The sequence below is a fragment of the Lissotriton helveticus genome (assembly GCF_964261635.1).
Source record: "Lissotriton helveticus chromosome 1_1 unlocalized genomic scaffold, aLisHel1.1 SUPER_1_unloc_65, whole genome shotgun sequence".
Classification (NCBI taxonomy): Eukaryota; Metazoa; Chordata; class Amphibia; order Caudata; family Salamandridae; genus Lissotriton; species Lissotriton helveticus.
In genome coordinates this window covers 899159-909359 of record NW_027611709.1, presented here as the reverse complement: position 1 = coordinate 909359, position 10201 = coordinate 899159, and the positions used below count along the sequence as shown (strand labels likewise).

Below are 10201 nucleotides of genomic sequence, written 5' to 3'. Positions count from 1 at the left end.
GATTGAAGCGACGCAGTCAGATTTGAAGGAGCAATACCTTAAACGCATTTCTCGACAAGAAATAATCTCCAATAATGGGAACTGTACTTAGTAACATGACTGCAAGGAGGAGAGTAAACCTCCGAGCGTGATTGAATTGTACAAAGTGGCACCCTTCATTTCATTTTATCGCCGGGCAGTAAACTTGCGCTTCCCTCAAAAGTGCATTGATTGAAAACAAGCACTGGCCGCACCTGCGCCTCGCGTTTAAAGTTAAAACAAGCAACGAGGAGGGGCAGGACAGCAAGCACACACCTGAGGACGACTTCTTCCGCAGGCGGTCGGGGGGAAATGGCAGAACAAAAGCGCCGCCATTTTCGCAATTCGGGGGCGTGTTTTTTTGCTGAGTGACGGATGACTTCACTGATTAAAATTTTTTTTAAAACACGCCCCCGAATCTGCTCAAGCCGGGGCTAGAACCGAGTGACGCCCCTCTTCTCCAATGGCTGGCCAGCATTTACGAGGCCAGCCAATGGAGAAGAGGGGCGGGTTCAAGTCCCCATACTAAACAACATGAAATCTTCGGCTCCGCCCACTGCTTCGCAGTGCGACGGTAGCCTCGACCTAAAATGTCAGATATAAGACTCTGCAATGGTATATAAAACGAAAGACACAGATATTTAAGCACTGCAAAATCCCAGTGATTAATGGTGTAACTAAATTGACGGCTGTGTATGTGGGGGTTCGCCACCTAATGGAAAAGAAATGCAAATCAGTCTTGACCCTGTGCCTCATGGGAACAGTCCAGACCTAACTGCCAAGCCAGGTCCTCCCTGGTTGGGTCTAACCTGGGGTGGCATGGTGAGCAAAAGAATGATGGATTTAACCCAGATCTCTTGACTGGGGTGAATGTATGATTTATTCAGCATTCCGCCCATCATTTGTTTGTACAGCACTTTTCACCCTAAGTTTGATGGGTATGCCCACACGTGGGTCCCTTGCTCACTGTGCCACTGGATTCAAGCTAGCCTGGCTGATAAAGGGTAATACCCAGAAACAGGTCCCAGGATGCTTGTTTCCGGTTCAGGGAGGACCTGGCTTGGCAGGTCGGTCTGAACTGTTCCCATGAGGCACAGGGTCAAGACTGATTTGCATATGATTGGGTCTAAACTGGGGTAGCATGGCGAGCAAAAGAACAATGGATTTAACCCAGATCTCTTGACTGGGGGTGAATGTATAATTTATTCAGCATTCCGTCCATCATTTATTTGCGTAGCACTATGCACGAAACCTAGGCATAATGCTAGACTCATCGCTCACAATCAAAGGCCAGATTAACATCATATCTTCGGCCTGCTTCAACACCCTTCGTATACTCTGAAAAGCTTTCAGATAGATCCCATCCGAATCCAGAAAAACGGTCATGAGGTTCTGTGAATTCTGAACCCTTGGGTTCCCTTTTGTGCATGGTAGCCATTTTGTGGTTGCCCTCACATAGGCCTATGACTGTGGCTGAACAAGTCTTTAGGACACGTACACCTTAGCTTGAGTTTGTGCTGACTCCTGTTTGACCTGAGTGAACTGACCCTGTTGCCTGAAGCCGACCTTGCCAAACCAGTTCCTGCCCTTTAGCTGATCAAGATTAAGGATCAGAGCACAGGACATCATAAAGTTTTACTGCACACAAACATGCCTTATCCTACTTCTATCTGTTTCTGTTCCTTCTTTTATGGTCTGTTTATGATATGGGTTGTGGTCCGTTTATTATGGGTTTGTCCGGCTTGTGTAAGAAGGAATGTTAGGTATTTTGTATGCTTGCAAAAGCTAGGACTGCCCCTTACTTGTATGCTGAAGTTTGTAACCCTGAGAGCATATAAAAGGCCTCTGTTCTCTGTACTCTGGAGACTACCTCATTCAGTTGCTACGGCTTCTGTGTGACGTGGCCTCACTTATTAAATTTAATAAAGATGTCTTTTCATATTTTCAGCTTCTGTGCCAAGTTCTTTTTTTATTAGTAAGTATTCCCTGAGAATGAAGATTACAGTTCTTCAGTCATGCGCGCCCTCATCAGTAGCAGACTGGACTACGGCAATGCTCTCTATGCAAGAATCTACAAGAAACGAGTACGTTAAATCCAGAACATTCAGAACGCCACAGTCAGACTGATCCTAGACATCACCCGTCGCAACCACATCACCCAACACCTCCGAGATCGCCACTGGCTCCCCATTCAATGAAGAATAACCTTCAAGCTCCTCACCCACCCATACAAGACCCTCCAGAACTTCGGACAATCATACTTAAACAACCACCTCGTTTTCCACGCACCCAAGAGACTCTTCCGATCTCCTGACCACTCTCTGGCCACTGTCCCACGCATCTACAAGACCAGGACTGGAGGAAAGGCCTTCTCCTACCTCGCAGCCAAGACCTGGAACACCTTCCCACTCTACCTCCGGCCCATCCCTACACTGCTTCTGTTCAGCAAGGACCTCAAGACCTGGGTCTTTGGATGACCCCAGCACTCAGTGGAGCCATCCCCCCTCCCCCAGCACCTTGAGACCATTGTGGTGGAGTAGCTGCGCTTTGATGGAGCACGGTTGCGCATGAAAAGCAACTTGCTCAGACTCAGCCCTCTCTAAATAACTTGTAAACCTACTAAACTACATGTTTTGTCTTATTAATATTCCACCACATGACATTTTTAGTATCTAGGGGAAGCTTGCCTATGTGCTTTTACTAACCGTAATCCTTTTTCATTATTATGGGCGCCACAACGCAGGTTCTGTTCTACGCATGCGTCAGTCATACTCATGTGACATGATGTACCTTTCGCTTGAGGGGAAAACTTTGCTTCTGCGCACTAGAACCTAAAATGGGTTCTCTATGTCATAACGTGATAATGCTTGCTTTGCTGCTTTAACTAAATTGTTCATTCTGCTTAAACCCTAACGCTATAGTTAAAATAAAGTAATGGGAATAGAGTAGAGATAAGTGGTATACAGAACATTCATTTATTCTTTGTTCTAAAACGGTTTGTTTTCTATTTTTGCATGTATCACATTTCGGACCTGATGAAATCCCACTGTACCCATTTTGGACATGCGCAGAAGAAACCAAGAAAGCCCAAGTCATGGCATTGAATGAGTGCCAGGGACAGTCTTGACTGAGATGCGCCTGGGAAGATGACCTGCTGAACTCTCAAAAGGAAGTTATATTATAACATTGTATTGACTATTAGAACATCCATTGTTGGGTGGAATAAACGTGCATGGGAAAATAAAGTTATGGGCGGGAACGCTAATTTCAATATTCTAAAGAAAAGTTTCATTTTGATATGGTGTGATGACCTCTCCTCGTCTTTTGTCCAATCAAAATTAGGGATCCTTACACTTGCAACATTGGGGGGTGGTACACTGCCCTGAAAAATAGTATAACTAGAGTATGCTTAGCTAGTTAGTTTTGTCCAACTTGTCTGAATAGCTGACCTGTCACTGACCCAACGCCATTGGTAGCCCCGCCGCCCGCAGCTCCGACGTTTCTGAACTTAAGTAAACTGAATAGTTTACAAGTTCAAACACCGACGCCGAGGAAGAACTGACAATGCATGCCAGTCAGCATGACGTCAGACCGCCCAACCCCTTCAGAGACTGAGGGGGGGGGGGGCGGTCTGGCGTCATGTTGACTGACATGCATTGTCAGACATGGGGGCAGCAGCCAGAAGCACAACACAACTGCGCATGAGTGGGGACAGAGGGCGAATTTTCGCACCGTGCCTACTCATGCGCACTTGTGTTCTTACTTGTTAGCTCATGCCCATTAGGAGCCCCTCGGACTCCTAATGGGCGTGCTGCGGGCGAGGAGTAACTGTGCCCTGGCGCTGCAGATTGGCTTAGGGGTTGCCACTCAGTGCTGCTGCTCCTGTTCCGGTTCCTGTTTGAAGATGAGGCGCCAACGCGGACAAGGAGAAGAGGCGGTCATGTAAGCTTTCTCAATGTTATTCTCCCTTGGCGCACCCCCCACCGTGACCCCCTTCCCCGCAACTCCCCCACCCCCCCCTCGCGAGTACTGCGAGCCGTGACTGTTTGAATGGTTTTAATTAACTGTGAATAAATTAGCACTGGGCAGTGAGCGAATGCTACACTCACGGAGCACTGCACGCACTCTACAATCATTGATAATTCCTCTGTACCCCTTGCACTGGGTCTTGGGGCACACTTTAGTTACTGGGCAGCGCGTGTACTCTACTCATAAAGCAGTTGGCGTCGACTGCTGTCACCGGACTGCACGTATTCGTTTATTACTGCACTACCGCTGGCAGTGATTGCACATTCAGATTACTGGCCAGCCCTTTAACCGAGGGACAATGCGCTTCACTCGCTGTGCATTATGTGTGCACTGGTAGCTGCAGCGCGTGGACTCTATAATCGCTCGCTCGTACTGGTGTTCTGGCGCCGGTCCCCGTTGAGGCAGACTGTATTTATGGCAGAATTCAATGCTCAAGCCTTAATGTGGCAGAGATGTCTGGGTTGGAAGCGTGTTCAGGCAGCGCTAGGAAGGATCCTAACAGAAATAGTGACACAAACCCCAAATACCTCCCGGAGGTGAGCTTCTACCTCTGGGCACGAAGAGCTCACGTCACTTCTTTGTTCCACTTGGGTACAAACCTGTCAGACAGCAAATCCCTTATTACTAGAAAGCGGATAATAAATCCCTGGGGCAGTGATTTCAGACAAGACCCATAAAAAGCATCACTGACAATAGAGCATGTGGCGGGTCTGATATGAGAATAAAGCTCGCAAACGAACGAAATTAAATTTGGGCAGAGCGCGAGCAGGCACATTGACCCACGGTTCTATTCTGACTGCTGCATCTACACCCACTTTCCTTTGCAGTGCAGGCTGTTGCAGTGACGAACATCCTACAATAACAACACCAGTGTCTGTGGGGGCTGCTTGCATTCTTGGGTCTGTGCTGAGCACCCCCAGCTGCTCAGAGGCCCCAGCTGACGTGGTCTTATGTACTGGAGTCTGTCACCAGGCAATGTCAGGCCTAGACAGGCTGAAAGACATGAAACCTATTGAGTGCAGTGCATTGAAGGGTGAGTGATGTCTGTGTGAGTGCAGGCTGAGCAGTGCGCCTGTTTGAGTCCAGGGTGAGTGATGTCTGTGTGAGTATAGGGTGAGCAGTGTGCCTGTGTGAGTCCTGGGTGAGTGATGTCTGTGTGAGCGCAGGGTCAGCAGTGTGCCTGTGTGAGTGATGTCTGTGACAGTGCAGGGTTGGTGATGTCTGTGTAAGCGCAGGGTGAGCAGTGTGCCTGTGTGAGTCCAGGGTGAGTGATGTCTGTGTGAGTGCAGGTTGAGCAGTGTGCCTGTGTGAGTCCACAGTGAGTGATGTGGATGGGTGAATGCTGGCTTAGTGATGTGTCAGGTAAGGGTGAGTAATGGGTCTATGAGTGTAGGGTGACTGTGCCTATGCGAATGCAGGGAGAGAGATGTATCTGTGCAAGTGCAAAGAGACTTGTCTGGCTACTCCCAGAGATGTATTGGCCAAGATATCTCTTTCTCAAATGTGCTTGAGAAGGCACCATTTGCCCACTCTTTTTTCAAAATGTTCTCGTGGGAGAACCCCTGAATCCCCCATAGGTGGTTGGGCCTCGCTCGCTGCGCGCGCTCGCCACAGCGCAGTATTTACGCCCACCACTTTCAAATGTCACCAGCCGCCCCTGCCCAACGCACTCAATAGGCGATCGAGAGCAGAGGTGCTGGCCGAGCACTCTGTCAGAAAAATCGATAGCAATTTCGGTGTTTCTAAGGGAGAAGATTTGATGACCCATTTGGGGTTCGACTGTTAGCTGTAGAGAGGGTTGTAACGCTGGTGGAGCAACTTTAGCTGTGGGTGTCGGTCTTAACCTATGGTGGATCCTGATCCGCTTTGGCTTTACCTGTCCTGATTCTGGTCTGCACCTGTTTTATCTTGGTGGCACCTGTGTATTCGGGGTTCTGTCCTTTATCCCAGCCCGTTGCCAGGGTTGGTCTTCACACTATTTTAGGTAAATATAAATAAATGTAGGTATGTTATCGTCTGTCATCCCTTTTCTCTTCCCTACCTTTGTTTAAATGGCAAAATTAAGTTTCACAACTTCTTTGCATATTATTGCTTTCATCATTATCTTCCTAATTGAAAGAGCTTTGATCTTGCATATTTGGACTGTGACATTTAATAATTTTCATAGATAAAGAGTTGAAATCGTCCCTGAGTTTGTGGTTATTTAAGGTAAATGAAGTATTATTGTTCTACCTATTTTCTTGCTAACTCCCTTGATCCCGTAGGACTTTAGGTACCGATGATAAGGATTGGTAAGACAATGGTATAGGTCCTAAAACGAAATTCATAAATCACTGATTAGAGTTGGCGCCAAAGTCACCTGGTGGTTATTAGGCTTAGTCATGCGTATGGGTCCAGGTGAAGATGGTAAGACTAGTCGGGTGACCTGCGCGCTCTATCAGCTTCACTAACCTCTGATTGATTGATCGCCTGCTCCCTGATCACCTCCTGCCCCTCCCCCCCAGGGGGGCCCATAGAATCCTTCATCCCTGCCCCCACCCCAGGGGGCCCCATAGAATCCTTTACCTCTGCCCCTCCCCCCCAGGGGGCCCAATAGAATCCTTCACCCCTGCCCCCACCCCAGGGGGCCCCATAGAATCCTTTACCTCTGCCCCTCCATCCCCAGGGGGCCCAATAGAATCCTTCACCTCTGCCCCTCCACCCCCAGGGGGCCCAATAGTATCCTTCACCTCTGCCCCCCCAGGGGACCCATAGAATCCTTCACCTCTGCCCCCCAGGGGGCCCATAGAATCCTTCACCCCTGCCCCTCCCTCCCCCAGGGGGCCCCAGAGAATCCTTCACCCCTGCCCCCACCCCAGGGGGGCCCATAGAATCCTTTACCTCTGCCCCTCACCCCTCCCCCCCAGTGGGCCCCATAGAATCCTTCTCCTCTGCCCACCCCCCCTTGGGTGTCCATTGTCCAGTGACTCCCCTCAGCCTGGGTCTGGTTCACCTCTCTCTGGTGCTGTGAAATCCCATCAACACAAACAGTGATGACGCTGCACTCACCCCTGAACCGGGGATCCTGCTCTGTCTGCTGCAAACCTGAGGTCAGGGCTCAGCTGTCAGGACATTACATTGGTCCCTCAGTGCATGCGCAGACCCCTACGGGCAGCAGTCTACTAACATACTGGTCGCACTGCGCATGCGCAGACCCTGGCGGACAACTGTCAAGGTATCACAGGCCGTGCTGCGCATGCGCAGACCCTAAACAGAGGTCTCCCTCGCAACTTGCAACTGAGGTGCGCGCATGCGCAGTTATTAACATCCGATCACAACTGCGTAACCCGAGTTGCGCATGCGCAGATCTACACTCACTACGTCCACTGCGCTCACTGCCCGTAGCAAGTGAGTGGCGCATGCGCGGATCCGCATTCACTACCTCCGGAAGTGACGTCTTCCGTAGCTGCAGCCAGTGAGTCTGACTCGCCTACGGTGGAGCTGCAGCCTGAGGGCGCCTCGAAGCGGAAGCTTCATCTCCCGGCGCTGTGAGGCCTGGTGAGTCAGAGGGGAGGGGGAGGGGTGAGAAGCCTGGAGAGACAGAGGGGAGGGGGGGATGAGAAGGGGGAGGGGTCATCGACCCTCATCCTTCGAGCGTCGACCCCTCAGACCCTGTGTTGACTCCTCCTGGAGGCTCCTCCAGGCCCGGGGCCTTTACAAGCCTCAGTTTATGATCTGCATTTTTATAACCATTCGTGAATTCTGTATCTATCGCCTCAGAGCACAAGTCCTGAACAATCATTGGCAAAGCCAAGAGATTGCTCCCATGCAAAGTCTCTTGGCGTTGCCAATGTTTGTTTAGACATGCTGCACAGCTCAAAGTCAAACCCCAGAGTGCACCGCGGCCTGGGACTTTGTTATTCTTTGTCATGTTTTGGGTGACCAGGTGTCCTTGTTTGGCCAGGACGGTCCCGGTTTTTAACCAGCTGTCCCAGAAAATGTCAAGAAATTTAGCTCATGTCCCGGTTTTTGGAGAGGGTCGCCTAAAAACGGTGGGAGGTGTTTTTCATGTTTAACAAAGCAGGTATACTTAGCAGTTGTTTCAAGAAAGCAATTTAATTAACAGGCAAGTTACTGGGCTTAAAAATTACATTTTATGTGTGTTCTTACTGCATGTTCTGTAATTCTCTGCTGAGGAGCGCTCTCATCGCTTGAAGTAAAATGGTAGTCCTTCTTCTATTTTTGTGAAATGTCCCGGTTTTTAGCTTTAAAATTCTGGGCACCTTACATGTTGCACAGCAGCTTGCGAGCTTTGCATCATGTCTAAATAAGCATTGACAAAGCCAAATACCTCTCATGTTATCTGAGAGCTATTTGGCTTTGTTAATGTTTTTTTGTGATGATGCAAGGAGCGTTGGCTGAAATATTACTCCAGGGCTTCCAACACCGGGAAATGTGGGGATCCTTTCATAAACACAGTCACTCATTAATTACATCATAAACACAGTCACTCATTTAATTACAATACCACACAAGCAATATTCCCTCTATTTTTTCCTCTGTGTGCGAGAGAGTAAGGTCTCTGTGTGTTGCAGCCAAGGCTATGTGCTTCAAGAACCTGGCCACGCATGTAGACCAGAGCTTTAAGTGAGATGAAAAAACTAGGGTGTCTCTCAAAAAGGCTGACTAATGCATTTAAGGACGTGGCTTACAAAGCAATTAAGATAGTTTTTGTACACCCCCTACGTCGGAGGGGTGCTGATTCATGCAGGTTGTGCCTGTGTATTGGCGCTCCCCCGTCTGGCTGTGCACACCCTACACTAGTCACTCACGCATGCGCACACACGAGGGGGAGCGGGGAAAGGCATGGATACTAATACTTGAACTTTATGCATTTTTATATAGCGCGGACTTTACCCAAAGGCGTCAGAGCGCTTCACATTAGGAACAGAAATGAAACATAATGAGAAACATTAAAAAAGAACATATTACAAAAGCATACGTTACGTTACATCAGGTAATAGTGACAATTGTGAGCAAACAAAATACATGCATAGCTGCCAAGGTTTCAGAGTGCTATGTGTGACATTTTCATAATATCTGTGGAATTATGAGTGACATTTCAACATATATGAGTGAAATTTTTTTGCGAGCAAAATCAAACAATAAAGACGAGGGAAACACATAAATATAAAAAATTATGGAAATGTCACAAATGGCAATCTGAAACCTTCGCAGCTATGTATTAAAACTTCAACTCTGTCAGTGCGTGCATCTGTGTGTGACAAGAGAAAACACACGACACAAAAGGTTAGGCCGCCGTAAGAGAAAGAATTACGACATAGTAGTACTTACTGTTGTGAACAGACTTCAACTTCTGCTACTAGTCTCAGACAGAGTCGAGTCCAGTGACTGCTGCAGCTGGCGCTCCACCGGCTGTGGCAGGCACTCAGTCCTGGCTGTCTCAGAGCCGAACGGGGGTCAGTAACGCAGTGGTGAGCCCAGACTAGAGCCACTGAGCCGCACAGCAGCAGTGTGTTCTCCCCGCACATGCAGCGCCAGATGCAGCCCAGGCCTCTTATGACGCGCTGTGCCACTCAGTGATACTCTGAGTCTCACCGTCCATAATATTGACAGTCAGTCAGTGCCGTCCCGGCTGCGCGGTGTCCAACGCCAGCCGGGTAAAATAATTTACAGCGCACTCAGCTCAGGCTGGCTGCAGCAGCCAGCGCAACTAGTTTCAGTCTCTGGAATGGCCGATGGGGACATCGTATCGACACTGAGCAGAACACCGAGCAGCACAACACTCCAGTCGGTCGAGTCCCCGGCCGTTTCTCAGAGATCCTCACTGTCTGTCACGTGGTCAGCGCCAGGCGGGAATTAATGCAGGCAGAGGCAGCAGAGTGCAGCCAGTCTCAGTGGGCATAATGCGTGATAATGCATTTCAGTGCGGTGTTGCGGAACACCACACTGAAATGCGTTAGCATCACGCCTGATACGTGATACTTGGCATGAGGTAGTGAAGGTAATAGTGACAATTGTGAGCAAACAAAATACTTGAGTAAAAATTGTGAGCAACCAAAAATACATGAGGTAGTCAAAAGTGCACAAGAGGAAAGTGACAAGTGTGCAGTTATAAGAGAAAACAGAGTATAATTTGAGGTATAGTACTACA

General features: G+C 48.9%; 1 protein-coding gene across 1 annotated transcript in view; it reads left to right on the top strand.

The window, feature by feature from the left end:
* Nucleotides 1–7478: 7478 nt before the first annotated feature.
* The window catches only part of LOC144806349 (uncharacterized), a 62175-nt gene continuing 59452 nt past the window's right edge, over nt 7479–10201 (top strand). The window contains exon 1 of the mRNA XM_078672731.1: nt 7479–7584. The gene's annotated coding sequence lies outside the window, so the exon portion shown is untranslated. The remainder of the gene's footprint in view (nt 7585–10201) is intronic.